This window comes from Prionailurus viverrinus, chromosome C2 (assembly GCF_022837055.1).
Source record: "Prionailurus viverrinus isolate Anna chromosome C2, UM_Priviv_1.0, whole genome shotgun sequence".
In the NCBI taxonomy this organism is placed as follows: Eukaryota; Metazoa; Chordata; class Mammalia; order Carnivora; family Felidae; genus Prionailurus; species Prionailurus viverrinus.
Genome location: NC_062569.1, coordinates 93,630,132 through 93,650,649, shown reverse-complemented (window position 1 = coordinate 93,650,649; position 20,518 = coordinate 93,630,132). Strand labels below are relative to the sequence as shown.

Sequence of the window (20,518 nt, the reverse complement as noted above, 5' to 3'; positions counted from 1 at the left end):
CAACTATCTCTTAGAGAAAGGTCAAATGGGGAAAAGGAACATGGGAAAGAGTATTAATTTGGAGTAAGAAAAGAAAAACCAAACCCATTCTGAACTGAGTGAGCCTCATTCATAAGTAGCTCACTGGTTCTGTGGTCTCTGCCCACTCAATAGCTCTTGCCTTATCTTCTGTGCCTTCCCACCCTTCCCAGTAACAATCTAAAGACTCTTCAATTCAAGCTCAAGAGCCACCTCTTATTGCCTAGGCAGAGTTCACAATCTTGGGTCTCTGAACTCTTAAACTATTCTAAACCATACTATGCTACCTAGAACCTGATTCTAAAGAGTTTTAAATTGTTCTTTTAGTGATTTCAGAATACACAGAGATTCTACTGAGTACAATCATTGGTAAGTAGCAAGTATGACTTGTGCTTCTCTCTTCCCTGACAAATCTGAAACCAAATCTCAGTACATCCAAGTCCTTAGGCTCACTGACTAAACTGCACTTTTTCCGTTTGTTTCTTCTTCTACTCTTCCATTATATCAATTTTATTTGTATGATGCTAACTGAATTCATACTAACCTAATAAAAGAAAAAAATGTAGTTTTTAACTCTAGATACCAAGCCAAGATTTTGAAGTATTCACTTGAACCTCACATATAAAAAAATATATATTAATCTCATTTTCCAATGGTTTGAGTGTTTTTTCCCAAAATAAAATTACCAAATGAATATCCAAATGTTAGTGGCACATTTAACCAATATGTATACCCATTTTAGCTCACAAAGGTACTAATATAGACAAAAAAAAAAACAAAAAAACCACACTAAGTGATATCTGTGACTAATTAATGCTCCTGTTTATAAGGCAGCCTTCCTGACAGACACAAAAGCAATGAAGGATTCCTACATAAGATAGCAAGGTAAATTACAGGCAGTCCACATTATTATATCATGGCTAACTACCTTAAATATGTAGGGTTTTGGTTCTAAGGTATAACGCCCAACAGATATGACAGCACAAATCTAACACCACTTGTAGAAAGGTAACTCAAATCTTGTCAACACCAACATTTTTATTCACAACAGTATTATATGTACTTTAAATACATGCAAATCCCAGCACAAGTCAATACATATACAGTAGTTCTCAATGCTTTCAAATGATCCCTTCACATTTCACTTCCTAGTAAAATAAATCTAATATATTTGCAAAACCTAGTTTAATCAAATCTCAATTCTAAATCATCATGCTCAATTCCCCCAAATATTCCATATCACTTTCACTTTTGAGCATGTTAATGTTAACTACGACTTTTCAGGTTGACTATAAACCTTAATGTAAGTTATTTTCTTCTTCATTTGTAAAATAAACCTATCTTTACTTGTAACATTCCTCTAAAGACAGAATCACAGTCTTCTGACCTTAAACTCAAAATGAAGAGATCTAGAAGGTTAGATTCAGGAAAGATTAAAATTCAAGGTACTAAACACATTTTCTTACAATCCAATTGTCCAAAGAAAATAAAAAACAGAATTGATTTCAAACAGTCCAACCAACTCTTCCCTAGATCATCCAAGTCAAAACTGTATCACCAAAAACTATATATTTCAAGGACTATGAATAATTTCACTGAACAGGTTGCTTGCAAAATCTCACACGTCTAATCCACAAAACAAAGCATCATTATTTTTAAAATAAATTAACAGATTTTAAGAATGGCTGTTGCATTCCACAACTTTAACTGAAAACAAAAGCTGTCTGAGGCATAAACAAAAATTATGCTTTTCTACTGTATAACCATATTTCAATAAAGAAAACAGTAGCCACAGTTTTGTACTTGCTTTCAATAGAGAACTTAAAACAATATAAGCATGTGTAATGACTTTCCTTACTTGCCTCTTTAGGTTGCATTTCTCCACATTTCAGAAAAATGGTTTGTTTCAGGGTTTCAAGAATCAGCTATGAAAGATATCCATAAGAACCCTGGGATTTTTTTTTTTTTTTTAAGCTTCATTTTAGAGACAGATAGTGTGAGAGTGCGCACGCGCGTGAGTGGGGGAGGAGCAGAGAGACAGGTAGACACAGAATCGAAAGCAGGCTCCTCCAGGCTCTGAGCTGTCAGCACAGAGCCCAAAGTGGGGCTCAAACTCATAAATTATGAGATCACGACCAGAACTGAAGTCAGATGCCCAACCTACTGAGCCACCCACACGCCCCAGAACCCTGGGATTTAAAATCTCTTCAAATCAACTATTAGGCCTGGGTAATGCCTAACATCTAATCGTGCTTTTTCTCATATGCAAATTATAATGCATAAATGAAGTAATTCTGCAAAAATATTAAAGCAGGGTAGAAAGATAAATAGATAGGTACTACAGATGCTATCACTGGAAGAGACTTTTAAGTCTTAAGGCCTCTTAGTGTTAAATTATGATTGGATATGGACAAGGACCAATCCTTTCACCTTCTTGTATATCTAGTAAAAAAAAAAAAAAACAAAAAACGACTTACTATCTCAGCAGAAATTAAAGATTCACTCTATTCTCTTTCGAGCAGTTACAGAAAATGCTGAGAACTCTTATGGGCTACATTCTCTACTAATATGAAATCTCTAAGTATAACACGAACGATGGTTCTCAGGCTTTCTACCTCAAGCATTCTGGAATTTCTATTCAGAATGCTTCATCGGAGATCCGAAATAGCAGAGCTGTAAAAAATGGCAAGATAATACTGGGGATGACTTGGCATGAGCATTAGGAGCACATGGGGCAGTCAGCAGCTAATGTGCCAAGGAAAAGCATGCCACCATTTGGCATTGTAATTTGCCGACTTAGCAATAAAATAGCTGTATAAAATTTCACTGTATATCCATCCAGTTCATTGTTTTATCTACTCTAATACTTACAATAAATGTAGGGATACATTATAATAATGTTTACTATGCAAATGAGGAAAGTAAAACTAAGAGATGAAAGCTCTGAATAGCAAGAATTCTTCCCTTGCCTCATACTGCCTCTGCTATATTTTACAACCTTCCTACTACAGCTGAAAGACTTTAACTTCATATACTATTGCCCACCCCCCCGTAAGAAGCAGATGTTTCTGAAAATATAAAAAGATCAGCTCCAAAGTAGTAAGAAATAAAAGAATAAATGATAATCTGTTACAGTTTTCAGGCCTCAATCATTCACTTATTAATAGCTAAAGAGCTATTTTCCAAAATACTTTGGTAACCTTCGATTTCAAAACTTATCCCAAAGCAAAAGCACATGGAAAACAAAAATGTAAAATAATCGATTCAGTGATGTTCAAACAATTTAACATTTGCTACCAGAAACTGTATAATTTTCAATCTTAGCAACAGAGCATTATAAAGCACTGCTACCAAGAGGCCGAAATCCTGATGAAAAACTGGAAAGCAATAAATCTCCCTCATTTAAAAAAAAAAGTCACCACTCTGCCCAATGCTAAATTTCTCAGAATGCATGGCATAGTGAGTCTCATACCAATTACAACAAAACTAGTCTCCAAAAATGCAGTACAACAACAGAGGAATGGGAACAGCTTAGCTCCAGGAGGCTTTGTCTCCTGCCAGAGGACTCCTGGGATCCTCTATTACAATTAAAATTCACTCAGGAGGTATAAACTTCCTATTATAATTAGAAAATAGAATTAAATCCCCTACTCTTTACCACAATAAATAAATCTTAAATATATAAACCACAATAGACTCCTTATAAAGCAACGGAAAGATGATATACAAGAGAATAACCACTTTCTATTGAAGGCTGTTGTATATATAGAATACAATTTTTTAAAAGCCTTAGGCATATCCTAAAATAATATGTGTGACCTAGTATCCAACCTCTCAAACATAGGTTTGTACCTTGTAAGCAACACCTCATGGTTACATTTTTTTAAGCATCCAAGTGTGGAGTGAGCATCCCCAAACCGAAAGGCCACTTCAAGCATGTTTAAATATTTAGGAGGTATCTGACACTGACATCCTAATTTTCTATGAATGATAAATCTCATTCATATTTTAGCCATTTGATTTGATGTTTAAGATTTATTTTTTTTAATGTTTATTTATTTTGGAGAGGGGAGGTGCAAGGGAAGGGCAGAGAGACAGAGAGGGAGACACAGAATCTGAACCTGGCTCCAGGCTCCCACTGGGAGCTCAAACCCCATGAACCATGAGATCAAGACCTGAGGTAAAGTCGGACGATTGAGCCATCCAGACGCCCCATGATGTTTCATAAGATTTAGAGCTGAGGAAAAGCAAAAACTACACTTTCTGTGAGGCTTACAGAGATGTTAACAAGTCATACTGAACAAAGTCAATGACTGTCTAACAATTTCCTTTAACTCAAAAATAACCTCTCTCTACAGAAATAACAAAGTTAAAAGTCTGTAACAAAAACCCAGAGAAACCAGCATACTACTTGTGACAAGGAAGGTATGAAGTATTGTTAAGAATTTATTTTGTTTTGGGGCGCCTGGGTGGCTCAGTGGGTTAAGCGTCCGACTTCAGCTCACGGTCTCACGATCTCACGGTCCGTGAGTTCCAGCCCCGCGTGGGGCTCTGGGCTGATGGCTCAGAGCCTAGAGCCTGCTTCCAATTCTGTGTCTCCCTCTCTCTCTGCCCCTCCCCCGTTCATGCTCTGTCTCTCTCTGTCTCAAAAATAAATAAACATTAAAAAAAAATTTTTTTAAAAAGAATTTATTTTGTTTTATTTTGTTTTGTTTTATTTAACAACAGTACTAGTAGGGTAAACACACTGCCTATGCTTCTCCATCCCGAAGAGAAGTAACAGCTATTTTTACATATGTTTAACAATAACATGGCAAAACTCTATCAAAAAATATTATATAAATTACTCAAAAGAATCAAAACGAACATCAATTTCAGGCATGATTAAGATTGTCTGAAGTGGAAACACTGACTACTGTCAAACTTTCAAGTTTTGATCTCAAAGTTCAAATACTTTTTGTCCTAAGTAACTCGCTAAGGAACATCTATTCAGGCAAGATGTTCACAAAACATGAAAACTTGTTTAAAAACATGAAAAAAGCATAAAAATAAGCAAAAGAAATAGAAAGTAAGGAACTGAGGTCCACAGAATCAGAGGTGAGCAAATTCAAAAATAAACTTGTCGTGAAATAGGGACTCGACTCTATGATGTGGAAGCTCTAGCCAGAGTGCATCTGCTCACAACCCCAGAGCAAAACTATGAAGAAAGGAACGCCAATCAAGCACTTCAATCAAGCACTTCTATCAGCCAGATCAACCCAAATGGCCAAGAGCATGATATAAATTTTAAGGCAATTTCTATGAAACCTTGATATGCTAAAAATCTTTCCAGCAGAGACATTTCCCTGAGACATCATTCATTTCCACATGATTCTATCTAGAGGACTGAGAAAAATAAAACAAAAGAATTGCTATCATTTCTTTTGAAGACAGAGTAAACAAAAGGAGAGGCAGGGAAAACAAAACGGACAGATGTTACACATGGGCTGGCTTTGGACACGTTTCCCTATATATCACTTCTAGAAATAGAAAGGAAAAACAGGGTGGCGGAGGATAAAGATGAGACAGAAGACTCCAAAGTCCCTGGCAGCATAGTAATACATTTTTAATCAAAGGAATATACCATGTAAATGGGATTAACAAGCATCAATTCTGAAAAACCGTAGAACTCCCCTTAAGAAAAAAAATTTGGTCAAGTTTTTTGCTAGAGATATATTGTATTATATGGACTCCGAAGTCATATCAAGGTCTGAAGTACATATTCTACCACTTAGTATCTATAAAATGGAGATAGCAGCTACTTCGTAAGTCTGCTATGATGATTAATAGGTTAAGCATTTTTTTAAGTGCATGCCCCACAGAGGTGCTCAACAAATTATAGTTTCTCTGACCTTTGAATTATTGGCAGTGGAAATGAAAAAAAAAAAAAAAAAAAAAAAAAATTCTTTTGCCCTGCTATGCTCTTTTAACATGTGGTATATGCTCTTCTACAGTGCTTATCACAATGTTCTATAATTATTAAGAGTCTGAGCCCCTCACTTGACTAAGGAGTTCTTAGGAAAGCCAGACATTATCTGAATCATATACCTTTCTCTAGCGCTTATTAACACAGGGTTTGGCACAAGGCAGGTGTTCAGCAAAGGTCTGCTGTTGAATTTCTGTACAATTACTCCAGCACAATTGTCAGGATTTGGGAACTGACTACTTTGTGTTAAACTTTAAGCAGTGCTTTTGCTTCTTCTTATGCTTACCATTGATCAGATACAACTCCCTAGGTACAAATGGTCTTACCAGTAGTAAAACAGAATGAAGGGTTTACTGCAAATATGGTGATAACATGCAGCCAAACAAATGACCCAATGTGCCACAATTGTATTTATTTATAGGTAGGAGAATGAGTCTGTTTCATATCTCTTTTCCAAATAATTCTGGTTTTTTTGATGCATTAATATGCAGCAATGGATAAGAACTGGGCAGGGGACACCTCTTGAGGTCTTAAGTTCAATTTGTATCAGTCTATATGTAAGTATATTCTTTGAGTACCATTTTACAGTTTGTAAGAACCTCTCACAGAAGACAGAAGAATTACCTGGGAGAGTTTACTGAAAATAGAATGTCACCCCTAAAGAAACTCAGTAGGTCTGCAATGCAGCTCAGAAAATTGCATTTTTAATAAGTACTCCTTCTAATTCTTAATGCAGTTCCAATGACTGTACTTTGAGAAAGAACTATAATACTATTGAAACCCTACAACAACCTTGTGACATACCCATGATAATCATTTAACAACTGGAAGAAACTGGAGTACCTGGGTGGCTCAGTCCGACCCGCAGCTCAGGTCATGATCTCATAGTTTGTGAGTTCCAGCCCAGGGTCAGGCTCTGTTCTGACAGCTCAGAGCCTGTAACCTGCATCGGATTCTGTGTCTCCCTCTCTCTCTGCCCCTCCCCCTCTAATGCTCTGTCCCTCAAAAATGAATGAACGTTAAAAAAAAAAATTGGAAGAAACTAAGGTAACTGAAAAGGTTTCATAACTTACCCGAAGTAACTCCCTTGGTTGCACCCACAGGATTCAGAACTAAAACCTGTACCCTACAATGTTACTTTGCTTTAAATCCATGCTAAAAAACAACACAGGCATTGAGGTCCCAAAATCAACTTTCTATTTTCAGCAGAACTGAAAATTTGAAATACTTACAAAAGGTTCTGAGGTATCTATCGCAAAAGTATGTATCTCAAAAGTTTTAACTCAAAATATCCATAGTCCTTTTGAACTAATTTTAATTGACTCAAAATGTTTCTCTTCTCTCAAAAACCTAATTTTACTTTAAACCAAACAAACCAAAAACCAGAATGAATCCTGCCAATTTTCAACAGCCTGAACTTAAATATTATTTTACTTTTGAACCATGACCTGGAATCAAGCATATTTTTCCTCTGACTCCAGTGAATTGGAGTAAAATTAAACCAAACCCCAAATGAATAAATATTTCACTTGGTCTTAAACCCTCACTTGAAACAATATCAAGATGCATTTTAGAGACAGGTTTATTTTCCATGAAAGTCTAAAAGGCTTGCAGGATGTGTATAAGAACTTCAACTTTTAGGAATTTACATTAGAATATTTAAGTTTTAAATATATTTGTCTGTTTGATTTACAAACTGCCCAAATTTGAGGGAGGAAGATTGGAATAAGGGGTATATTTAAATTTTTTTTAATGAGGAAGTTTATCATATGACAAAAATGAATATGTATATGGTACATGAGTAGAAAGAGTAAATGGAAAACACTTAGACAAAAGAAATAAATAATTACTTTACAAAACACACTCACTGATCCAGTGGTCACACTTCTGACAACTTGAGTCTTGAGCAGCAACAAGTCCAGAAGAAAGCCAGAAAACAAGCCCTAACAAAGCTGATATATTTTATTTTAGTCTTTAAGTGAGTGTAAAATTCATATCAACACTCTACATTTTTTTTAATGAACTAGGTCTTTTCTCAGCCTGCCAGATACCCCCATTATCCTCAATACTGCCTTCTGACAACTCAGATCCCTGCAATGTAACAGTGCACTGCCTTGCTTTCCCCTGAACTATGCACCGAAGTTATCCCCACCTGTAAATTCAAATTGCTTTTCCTACAGCACAGTATACAAATTTACACACATTTTTACACACATTTTCTGTTAAATTTCAAACACTGGTGCAGGAAAGAAGGCAGGATGGGATTTCTTTTCCCCCAGAAGACTTGCTTATTCTCAACTGGTCCAATATGCTTTGGATATTATCCAATCTATGAGGGCAACAATCATGTTTATCACACGTTTATTGCTGTAGCCCCATGTTATGATTTATGCACATAGGCTGTAAAATATTAATTTATTTATAGGTGAATGAATTCATCCAAGATTCCACTCTACTTTGGAAACCACTAAATGTCTAAAAGTCACTAAAGAAAGAACCTCTAACTACTCTTCTAAGATGACACAGGACTCTTACCAACACCTCTCAAAATGGTTGGGTCATTCAATAGAGAAGAAAATGCAAACACAAAATTCAGAGATTTGACAATCACCACACATGACCATCACTCATCATCATTACATAGTAACAAATTATGAATCACTTTATAGTTTATAAGCATGTTTACACCCATTACCTCACTTTAGCCAGGCAATAGTGCTATGAGGGAGGTAGAACCAATACTAAATGGAGAAAAGAGAACTGAAGTTCAAAAGATAAGTAAAACTGCTCTAGCTTATACAGTAATATTGAAAATTACAACCCAGTTCCTCCAACTCCCAAGTTAAGTACACTTTCCAATACCAAAAATAGAAGGAAACAAATCAAGCCATCTACTTCTATTCCAAAATAGTCACAAAAATAACTGTCCAGTATAACCATACATTTTAAGTAAATGTCCTCACATTTTTTAATATGTACTGCAAAAATATCTTTTACTATAAAACTGCTTCATTTTGTCTGAGATATAAGGTTACCTGAGAGACAAATCATCTAAATTGAGTACAAGAAGAGTTGGAATTCTGAGGAAAATCAAATCAATGAACTGACAACAAACATTTAAGCACCTGAGCAGATGTATCAGAATACAAAGTAATAATCCACTGGTTAACAGCTGCTACTTTTGCTGGGATACAAACAGCATTTCCTGCTTTTTTTTTAGACTGGTTTATTCTAAATAAGAAATACTGGGATCTGAAAAAGCAGGAAAGCATGATTTTTCTAATCAATAAACAGAAAAAGGAATGTGAAGACTAAATCTCTCTACATCACAATCTCCCGCCTACATTATTCTACTTTTCAGAAGTTTAAAGATAATAGAAGATGAAGAACAAGAAGAAAAAGAAGAATTCAATTTATTATTTTAAAAATACCCCACTGGGGCGCCTGAGTGGCTCAGTCGGTTAAGCATCTGATTCAGCTCAAGTCATGATCTCATGGTTTGTGGGTCTGAGCCCTGGGTCCGGCTCTGTGCTGACAGCTCCGAGCCTGCAGCCGCTTTGAATTCTGTCTTCTCTCTCTCTCTGCCCCTTCCCGGCTTGTGCTCTCTTTCAAAAATAAATATTTAAAAATTTTTTAAAAATACTCCAATGTATACAATTATTTGGGTGGTGGTTGCTGTTCCACATCATGAAAAACTCTGAAATATATGCATATATAAACACCAAAATAGCTCACTATTTCTCATACCTAGTTCTAAACAGCTTCCAAAGATACTCAGGAGCACCTACTGACCAATACAAGGATGTCTAACCCAGCACACTTACCATCTTCTCTCTCCCCCCTCAGGAATCCTCATATTGTTAACACTGTCCCCTCCCCTTAAGCCTGCATTATTCTTCTGTCAATTAAATCCACCTCAGGCAACATCCTAGGGTTTTCCATCGTCTTTTTTTTTTTTTTCCCCTCTCAAATCTTAGAGGAAAATTTTTCTCTCTTCCCTACTCTCTTCATTCCACTCAAGAGCTGGGGTGCAGTGGGGGGGGGGGGGGGGGGACAGGACCCCTTAACCACAGCTGGTAAGCAAAAGGATAGCACTTCTGCTCTATACCAGTCAAGAGAAAGTTAAAAGCCATGAGTTGAAAAGCCAATGCCATCAACCTATAAAGCTCCTGAAAGTAACCGGAAAGATCTGTCAGCATCACACAAGTCTCTATCTATTCCTTATCCCCCTCAAATTAAATCTTTTTATCAATCAACTACTAGCATTCAAGAGAATTTTTCAAAACTAGTTTTAGGGTTTTTTAATAGTTTTGTTAAATTAATACCCCTGCAATATTATTGTTTACTATTATTTTTCACTATAAATATGTAGCTCTCTGAGCTAATTATGGCTTAGGCTTTTGTAGAATAGCCTGCCTAGCACCTAGGCATTTTTATTTTACATACTTAACAAAACTTTCAAAGGAAAAATATGTTCTAATTTCCCCCAAAACAAGTGATGAACTTTTAAAATACAATTTATTTACAGGTTAAGACTTTTCTGTATAATCTTGGTGGAAAATACACCTAAGATATTACATTTTAACTTAATAAACTGTTAAAGTAGAAATAAGGTAGGGTACCCCCTTAAGAGTTTTACAAGAATCTCACTAATATGAAAAATAAAATAACCAGGTATAAATCCTATATTAATTCCATTTCTACAAGAGGCACCACACATTTTCAAATTAATTTTAGTTTACATTTACAACTATATGAGTAATGATGCTACATTTATAGTTAATAAGGAATATGCTTAAAAGAAAAATAAATTAAGTAACATTGTCCCACCTGATTCTAATTAGTTGGAATCAAATCCATATTGGGTTTTTATATGTGCCCCTCTTCCTCTTTCTAAAACTAGTTTAACATCCCCTAATACTCTCCCCATAAAAAAATGGACTTTAGAGAACCTAGCAATACCATTCAAGTAGGACAAAGGACAAATCCTAGGCCCATGTCTCCACAGAAGAGTATTGACAGATCCACCGGGTAAATTCACAAAGCAGAGTCCATTTAGCATTTCTCACTACAAGGCTCTGCTAGAAGAGATGCTAACTGTACCATTGGAATGACACAGTCCTACACTCACAGTGGGACTATAGTAAGTTTTGGTTCTGTCACTGCCTAAGATGTATGGCTAATCCTTTTGCCAGGGGATCAGAGAAGCATATGGTGGATACTCCCCATGCCAGGGCAGAGTACTTCTCACACTGCTGACTCATTACTTAAAGTGACAGAAGTCAAGAGGACTTAAAGATAGGAAACACTTTCTCTTGAAAAAGAACTTTTGTCCTTGGGAAACAACTACATTCCTAACCTTGCCCTTTTCAGATGGTCTTTATCATCTCCTACTGTTACTTATTTGACCTAATAATAAACCACGGCAGGACCCGCACCAGTTTGCTAACACCACTGGCTAAATTTCTTTTTTTATTCATACCTCCACAATGCTTCTGGCAGAAGCACTGGAACATAACCTCATTTTTAAAAGAAAATCAGTGGAAAAGTGAGTACTATTTAAAATGAAAGCAAGAGAAAGGGATGCAAGCCTATAATTCCAATACTTGTACTTCAATAAATCACTCCTTAGGTGGCTCTGTATATTATTAATTCTCACATATATGCTCATGGCATGCATATTCTTTCTATTTTGTAAGTATTCTCTCATATTAATGGTGATTAGGCTGACAAAAAGTTTCAAAAATCTTGAGAACAGAAAAGTAATGATGATATGATAGAATTTTTGGTTCAAATACATTGTCATTATTGATTAATCCATCACATGCTTAATAAGCACTATTCTGTGTACCAGAATGTGCTAGGAACTAGGGTCACAAAAATGAGTAAGACAAAAAAATAAATAAAGACAAACAAAGCCCCTTCCTTTATGAAGCTTTCTGTTCAAAGAAAACTTATTTCTTGAGAAAACCAGATTCAGTATTTATTCAAAATTTGGATTCAGTATTTCTTACTACACAAAAGAGCCAGATGCCTTACCAATTATTTTCACTAAAACCTTTCTTAATCTTTTCTTTTTCTAAAAACCTCTCTTTAATGCACCTCATCTTAATCCCGTGAGGTGCATGAAATTACCTCCATCTCAGATGAGGAAATTGAAGCTCTAAGAAGTTAAGAGACTTATTAGAGATCACAAACTAAATAAAGAAAGGCCACATTAAAACAGCTGTTTTGGGGCGCCTGGGTGGCGCAGTCGGTTAAGCGTCCGACTTCAGCCAGGTCACGATCTCGCGGTCCGTGAGTTCGAGCCCCGCGTCAGGCTCTGGGCTGACGGCTCAGAGCCTGGAGCCTGTCTCCGATTCTGTGTCTCCCTCTCTCTCTGCCCCTCCCCCGTTCATGCTCTGTCTCTCTCTGTCCCAAAAATAAATAAACGTTGAAAAAAAAAAAAAATTTTAAAAACAGCTGTTTTAATTCTAAGTGTTGACTCTATTACTAATGTATCAACCTGCTTCTAAAGAAAAGGCCAAAGGGGAAAAGATACTATTGAATGCGCAGATTACTAAATTAACTTTTTACTCATGTAAAATTATAAAAATATTTAAAAACATTCTGGTGTGGGAGTGCCTGGGTGGCTCAGTCGGTTAAGCATCCGACTCCTGGTTTTGGCTCAGGTCATGATCTCATGGTTTGTGGGTTTGAGCTCTGCAGCAGGCTCCACGCTGATGCATCAGGCTCCACACTATGAGCGTGGAGCCTGCTTGAGATTCTCTCTCCCTCTCTCAAAAAAACAAACAAAACAAACACCAAAAAAAAACCACAAAAACATTCTGGTATGAACATATGCAAATAACAGGACCAAGATTCCACCGAAAATTTTTTCAAGTTGAGCTTCTCTGAGATTCCATCCAATACAGCCTTCCATTCTGCAGAACATTTGCGCTTCATAGATGAAATGTATTGTTAATAAAAGTTAGCTATAAAATAAGTATCTGTAGAGCCATCCTATTTTCTCACCCATTTCCATTACAAAAACTGAAACTACATACTCATAGAAGAGTTCCACAGTAGGTAGAGTTTAAGGCTTCAGAGATTTAATAGTCCCACAGATCAAAAAGGTCAACAGAAAGCCATCTAACCCATTACCCTTAAAGTCTTACTTTAAATTTCATCGAGAAGAAAAAGACTATTTACCCTATACTGAGACCTCACACACACAACCCGCATAGTTCATTCCTCTGTCCAAGTACCTACATTACTCAAAAGGGGGCAAAGTAAACATTAAGCAAGAGAACAAATGTACCTAACAATCAACGCACCATGACAGAGAAGAAATGGATTCCAAATAAAAAAGAGAATATTTTAGTTGTGTTATTTGACTTCTTGGGTGGAGTAAAAATTCCAGATAACCTAGCCAACAACATAAATGGACTCCAAAAATTAACTAGGCACTGAGAGTCTTAAATTTTCCTACAAGAAATTTCCCAAATTCATATTTCTGGGAGAGTGTAAACAGACAATTCTTATAGTATCTGATACACATACACAAAGCCAAATTAACCACTAATTTTCTAACTTTTCAGCTTCCATTTTCAACTATGAGTAGTGTTGCTACATTAATAGTTAATAATACACATACACCCCCTCCCTCTCCTCTGAAAACTTTTTTCCCCTTCTAGTGGGTTGAGCACCTGAATATATTCACTGAAGTATATATTTCTCCCTAGACTGTGAAAACGCAACAATAAATTACAAACTCCCTTCTCCCATGGACCTACCACCTAGTAAGAATAGCAAATATTATTCATACAAATACCTGCCCAGTTATATATTAGTGGAGGTACGACTATATAAAAGAGAATTACAGAATGCAATGGAGCCTATAATGAAGGATCTAGCATCTAATCATGGTTGGGTTGCCTTGAGCAAGTGGTATTTCAGTTGAAATTTCAAAGGTGTGAAGGGGGTTGGGAACAATGAGGTGGGAAAATAAAGGCACAGCAAAAGAAAGACACTGATGGAGTTTAGCAAAATATGGTAATAAAGGAAGGGTAGTCAAGCACAAAAGACCATATATTAATTACATGATCCTGTTTGTATGAGGTCCAGAATAAGCAAATCTACAGAGACAAAAGGTAATAGTGGTTGCCTAGGGCTGGGGAGGGAGGTGGGGAGGAAAAGGGGAGTGACTGCAAATGGGTTAAGAGATTTCTTGTGGGGATGATGAAAATGTTATCAAATTAGATTATGACGACAGTTGCACAACCCTGTATACATACTAGAAGTAACTGAATTGTACACTTTAAATCAAAATTTTAAACTTTATGGTATGTAGAAGCACCTGGGTGGCTCAGTCAAGTGTCCAACTTCACTAGGTCATGATCTCACAGCTTGTGAGTTCAAGCCCCGCATCAGGTTCTGTGCTGCCGGTTCAGAGCCTGGAGCCTGCTTCGGATTCTGTATCTCCCTCTCCCTCTCTGCCTTTCCCCCACTTGCTCTGTCTCTCTCTCTCTCTCAATAATAAATAAAAACATTTTAAAAAATCAACCACTGTTGGAATAGAGCAATAATGTCATACCTAAATATATACATATATATTGTTAAATATGAGGTCTTATTTTATATGAGATCCTGTTTTGATTAAGTGTAATTTTCTTTAAATGCAGCAGCACCAACAACAAAGCCTTTCATCCAGTATTTCCCTTTCTAGGAATATGGTGGAGGAAAAGAAGTAATAAAAAACTGAGAAAAAAATGATTGACTTATATATAGATATTCACTGAAGCACTGTATATAATATCACTGAATTGGAACCAATCTAGACGCCCAATAGTAAATCATTAGATAAATGTATGTTCACACTGAACAGAATATTTAACACCCATTACAATTACATTTTCAAAGAATACTGAAGGAAGCTATAAAAAAAATATTCATGATGTAAGATTATACAAAAGAGCAGGTTACAAAACTGCTATGTACTATGTGATCCCAATTTGGAACACAAATGTTAGACAGACAAGAAGACCAAAAAGTAAACAGTTTGCTCTGCATAGTAAGAATACAGGTAAATTTTTATTTTTTTTCTACCTCTTTATAATTTTCAAATTCTCTACAATTAAGCATGTAAATTTTTTTAAGATGAAGCTGCTTCAAGTTCTAAAAAGATAACTCTTTTCATAAAAGTATTATTGTTATAATCTAACATTTCTTCACTGGTTCTAAAAAGTCCAAGCATGCTTAAGGAACTGTTTAAAGTAAAAATGAGCAAATGTCTACTACTTGAATGATTTATCCTTGACTATAAAAACATTATGAAGAAATGGATTGAGTGCCTCATTCATAGTCAACGTTTATTCTTCAAGTAAGCACTAATTCTTGTACTCAATACAGAAAAGAATACAAGAAAATAAGCTTGGAAATCATGCATCATTTAATGATGTATGTTTAAAAGATTTCCTGAAGGGCTATATCTGTACTCAGACTCAACTTCTATGAACCACTTTGTGACTATTCATTTAAATCCTACAACAATCAATGAGATATTACTATTTAACAAATCAAAGTACTAAAGAGGCCAGCCCAGAGCCTCACCATATCACAAATGGAACCTGCTAACACCAGCTTAACTCACCAAAAACTGGTTCCTCCTCCCACAAACTATTTAAAACTGTCCAGACCCCACCACTAATGCCATAGATCCCTTCAGCTGACCAAAGACTTCAAGGACTAAATCTATCACGTCATACCCTTGTTTACCTAAATCTTCACCAGAAATGCAAGCCTTTCCCATTTGTAATTATATATTCCTCCATCTACTCTATATATCTTTTTCTGAGTTGACTCCTCAACCCTACCCCTTCTAGAATGTTCTCTGAATTACATTCTGTGCCTACCAAACACCACCTTCTTGCCTTAAGGAAAATGTAACTACCTCATAAATCTCACAAAGGCTGAGGTTATTCATTTCCTTCACACATCTCAAAATAATGTCCTCCTTGCTCCCTATTGCCATTTCAGGACCTTTGGTCATCCACAACAACAAACATTCCTGATTACTTAAGGCCCTCCTATGTTGGTTCCTCTTCTACCAACTTCTAAATGTTGGAGTTCTAGAACTCCTAGATCCCCTTTGGTCCTAGATCCCCTTTCTCTTCTGTCTCTATACTCTCCCCAAATTATCTTAGGCATTTCCAGAACTTTAAATACATGGTATTTAAAATACTATCATTTGAGAACTGTTGGTTCTCCAATTTACTTTGCCTTTTAACGTTTATTTATTTTTGAGAGACAGAGAAACAGAACACGACAGGGGCGGGGCAGAGAGAGAGAGGTTAGACACAGAATCCGAAGCAGGTTCCAGGATCTGAGCTGTCAGCACGAACCTGATGCGGGACTCAAACTTACGAATTGCGAGATCATGATCTGAGCCAAAGTTGGATGCTTAACAGACTAAGTCACCAAGGCACCCCTCCAATTTATTTCTGTAGCCCAGACTACTCTTTCAACCTTTAGAGACCTCTATATTCCACTTCCCACTTCTTCAGAATTACACTTGTCTATCTTGTTTCACTGATTTAAACACTTAAAAGCTTCAAAATGTTCTACAAGACTCTGCAAGATTTGGTTTGATTCTTATCTCATGCCATTCTTCCCCTTGCTCACTATCATTCATCAGTTATACAAGGCTTCTTTTGATTTGATGAATACACAAAGCTCTTTGCCTCTTCAGGGCTTTTTTTATATGATGTTTCACTTTGTCCAGAATGTTCTTTCTCTAGCCCACTAGCCCATTCCTTTTTTATCCTTTAGGCTTCAGCTTACATGTCACTTCTTCAGATACCTTGTCTAGAACTATCCAAATCTAAGGTAATTTTCCTCTGTTATTATCCTCTCACAGTAACTAGTTATTTTCCTTTAAAAAACACTTATCATAGTCTGTAAATAAGTAAATACACAAACAAATCCTGACCATATTAAGCATACTACTAACTACATCATTAGCCCAATCAGTAAATGAATGGGCTTACTCACAATCATACAGCTAACACACAAAAAACTAAAAGCTGCCCAATCTAAATTCTTAATACACAATAATAATGTCCCTACAATTCCTCATCTCAAGCATAAAGTAACTACATTGAATATTTATATTTAATTATCCTTACTATAAAAGGATATGGTAAAGTTTTAAGAGATCTTAAAATGTAAAAATTTAAGGACCAGAATGCTAAGAAATGTAACAGGAGGGTCTGGATTTTCAAAAAGTTATCATTTCAACACTTCTCAAAATATTTCTAAAACGCTTACATATGTGAATAAACAAGAGACAGACAATTAACTAATTTAGCAGAGTTCCACATTTTAACTAATACAATTTTTTGGAATGAAATACACAGATAAAAAATTTCCAGAAAAGGCAGTAATTTGTATTTTTTTTAAATTTTTAATGTTTATTTGCTTTTGAGAGAGAGAGAGAGAAAGCACGAGCAAGGGAGGGGCAGAGAGAGATGGAGACACAGAATCCGAAGCAGGCTCCAGGCTCTGAGCTGTCAGCCAGAGCCCAAAGTGGGGCTCGAACTTACAACTGTGAGATCGTGACCTGAGCAGAAGTCAGATGCTCAACCAACTGAGCCACCCAGGTGCCCCAGCAGTAATTTATATTCTTAAAGCAGCCCACAAAAACCTATTTAACAATGGTTAAGTAGGCCTTAGTACTAACAGCACAAACCTGAGCTCTGAGTTCAAGGAGCAGGACTCTGTGGTGAAACAGAGTGGAGGAATTTAAAAAAAAAAAAAAAAAAGGAACTCATTTGAGTCCCTGGATAACCAGCTTGTTTTTGGACTCTGCCACGTTCTAAGCCTCTTTGTCCCATGCCCAGACTTATGCAGTCAACAAGGAGCACAGTATGAAGTGGGAGGAGAGAAGGAAAAAAGTAGTATTTATTGAACACTTTGCAACAAGTACAGTGTTGGGCATATTGTATTTCACTTACTCCCACCAATCCCACAACACAGTTATCATCATCTTTTGTTTCCCAGGGAATATTTAACTCTAAGCCTATACTCTTTCCACTAAAGATTTCTTAAGCAACCTCCTCTAATTAAATAATTGTATAATTAACTGTTCAATGTACTTTCCACTAGGAGATAAGACATGTCTGCATTTTCCCACCAGTTTTCATAGAAAGAGCTCAAAATCTCTTGGGTTAATGGATGACTGAATCAGTAAATGAATGAATGACCAAAATAAATTCAAGTATCATCTTCTCTATGTTTTCCTAATCATTCTAAACTACCATGATTATACTTCCTGTGGAGTCACACTGACTCACTTCTACTTGTGCTTTTCAACACAACAGTCACTAAACTAAATTGAGCTATTAAGCACTTGAAAGTGGTTAGTCTGAATTGACATGTGCTATAATACATAAGAGATGGTGAGTTAGTATAAAAAATAGAATGTAAAATACTTCAATAACTTTTATATGCATTACACGTTGAAATGTTAATTTTTTACATACTAGGTTAAATCAAATATATTACCCAAATTAATTCTACTTAATTTTTAATGTGGCTATTAGAAAATTTTAATTATATATGTATCTTGCAATATATTTTTACTCAACAGCACTGATCTAAACCATCAATCCATATATATCAGCTTATGTATTACCATTTTATAGCATCTCTTATGTTATTTAAATATTCATGTTTCCCTAAAATGAAGTGTCCCTAGCCTTATAAAATTACCATATAAACTGGAATATGTTTTAAAACAGCTGTATTGTTATAATTCACATAACATATAATTTACCCACTTAAAGTGTATAATTCAATGACTTTTACCATATTCACAGGATTGTGCATCTATCATCACAATCAATTTCAGAACATTTTCCTTACTCAAAAAAAGAATCTGCACCCCTTAGCCATCATTCCCCAACCCTTCCATTCTACTAGCCCCAGGGAAACATTAATCTACTTTCTAGCTCTATAGTTTTGCTTATTGTGGACACAACATATAAATGGAATCATACATCTTTAGTGACTGGCTTCTTTCACTTAGAATAACGTTTTCTAGTTTCATCCATGTTGTAGTATGTCTTGATTTTTTTTTACATGATTTCTTTTGATTACTCAGTAATATTCCATTGTATGGATATACCACATTTGTCTCTCCATTCATCAGCTGATGAACACCGGGGTGTTTCTACTCTCTGGCTATTATAAATAATAAAGCTATGAACATTCATGTACATGGACATACAGGTATATATCTAGGAGTGGAATCCTGATATGATACCTCTATCTGTAACTGTGAGGTGCTGACAGGTTGCTCTCCAAAGCAGCTGCACCACTTTACATTCCCAGGTGGGATTCCCAGTTTATGAGGGTTCCAATTTATCCATATCCTCACAAACATTTGATATTGACTTTCTGATTCTAGCCATTCTAGCAGATGTGAAGTTGTATTTCACTGTAGTATTGATTTAAATTTTCCTGATGGCTAATGGTGTTAAATGTCTTTTCACGTATTTATGGACCATTCGTATATTTTCTTTGTAGAAATGCCTGTGCCAATTTTTAATTGGGTTACTTGTCTTTCTCATTGAGTTGTAAGATTTACTTATATTTTCTGGCTACAAGTTCTTTATCAGATAAATGATTTGCAAATATTTTTTCCCTTTCTGTAGATTGTCTTTTTTCTTTCCTAGTGGTGTTTTGAAGCATAAATGTTTTTCTTTTTAATAATGTTCAATTTATCTGTTCTTTTGTTGCTTGTGTTCTTGATATCATAGCTAAGAAGCCATTGTCTAACCCAAGGTCACAAAGATTTACTCCTGTTTTCTAAGAGTTTTAGTTTTAGCTCTTGCACACAGGTATTTGTTTTGAGATAATTTTTGTATGCAGTATAAAGTAGGAATTCAACCTCACCGCTTTTTTTTTTTTAAGTTTGTTTGTTTATTTTAAGAGAGATAGAACAGGAGCAGGGGAGGGGCAGAAAGGGAGAGAGAATCCCAAGTGGTATTCTCTTGGGAGAATGACAATGCAGAGCCCAACCCCATCAACCATGACATTGTGACCTGGGCAGAAATCAAGTCAGACACTTAACTGACTGAGCCACCCAGACACCCTCAACTTCATTGCTTTTGCATGTGGATATCCAGTTGTCCCAGACTGTTTGTGGAAAAGACTATTCTTTTCCAACTTGTCTTGGTATCCTTTTCAAAACCACTGACCATAAATGTAAGGGTTTATTTTTTTTTATATGAAATTGTTGTCAAATTGGTTTCGATACAAAAAAAATACGGAAGCTTCACGAATTTGCGTGTCATCCTTGCACAGGGGCCATGCTAATCTTCTCTGTATCATTCCAATTTTAGTATATGTGCTGCCGAAACAAGCACTGTAAGGGTTTATTTTTAAACACTCAGATCTATTTCATTGATCTGTCTATCCTTATGCCAGCTGCACACAGTCTTGATTATTGTAGCTTTGTAATAAGTCTTGAAATTGGGAAGTAAAAGTCTTCCA

The 20,518-nt window shown here is 35.9% G+C and overlaps 1 protein-coding gene and 1 non-coding gene across 4 annotated transcripts in view; both read right to left on the bottom strand.

Annotated features, from left to right (window-relative positions):
- Window positions 1-20,518, bottom strand: part of GSK3B (glycogen synthase kinase 3 beta) — a 195,190-nt gene that overhangs the window by 131,202 nt on the left and 43,470 nt on the right. The gene's annotated exons all lie outside the window — the stretch shown is intronic.
- LOC125175795 (U6 spliceosomal RNA) lies at window positions 20,285-20,391 on the bottom strand. The gene has a single exon (XR_007155970.1). It is a non-coding gene; the product is annotated as a U6 spliceosomal RNA (small nuclear RNA).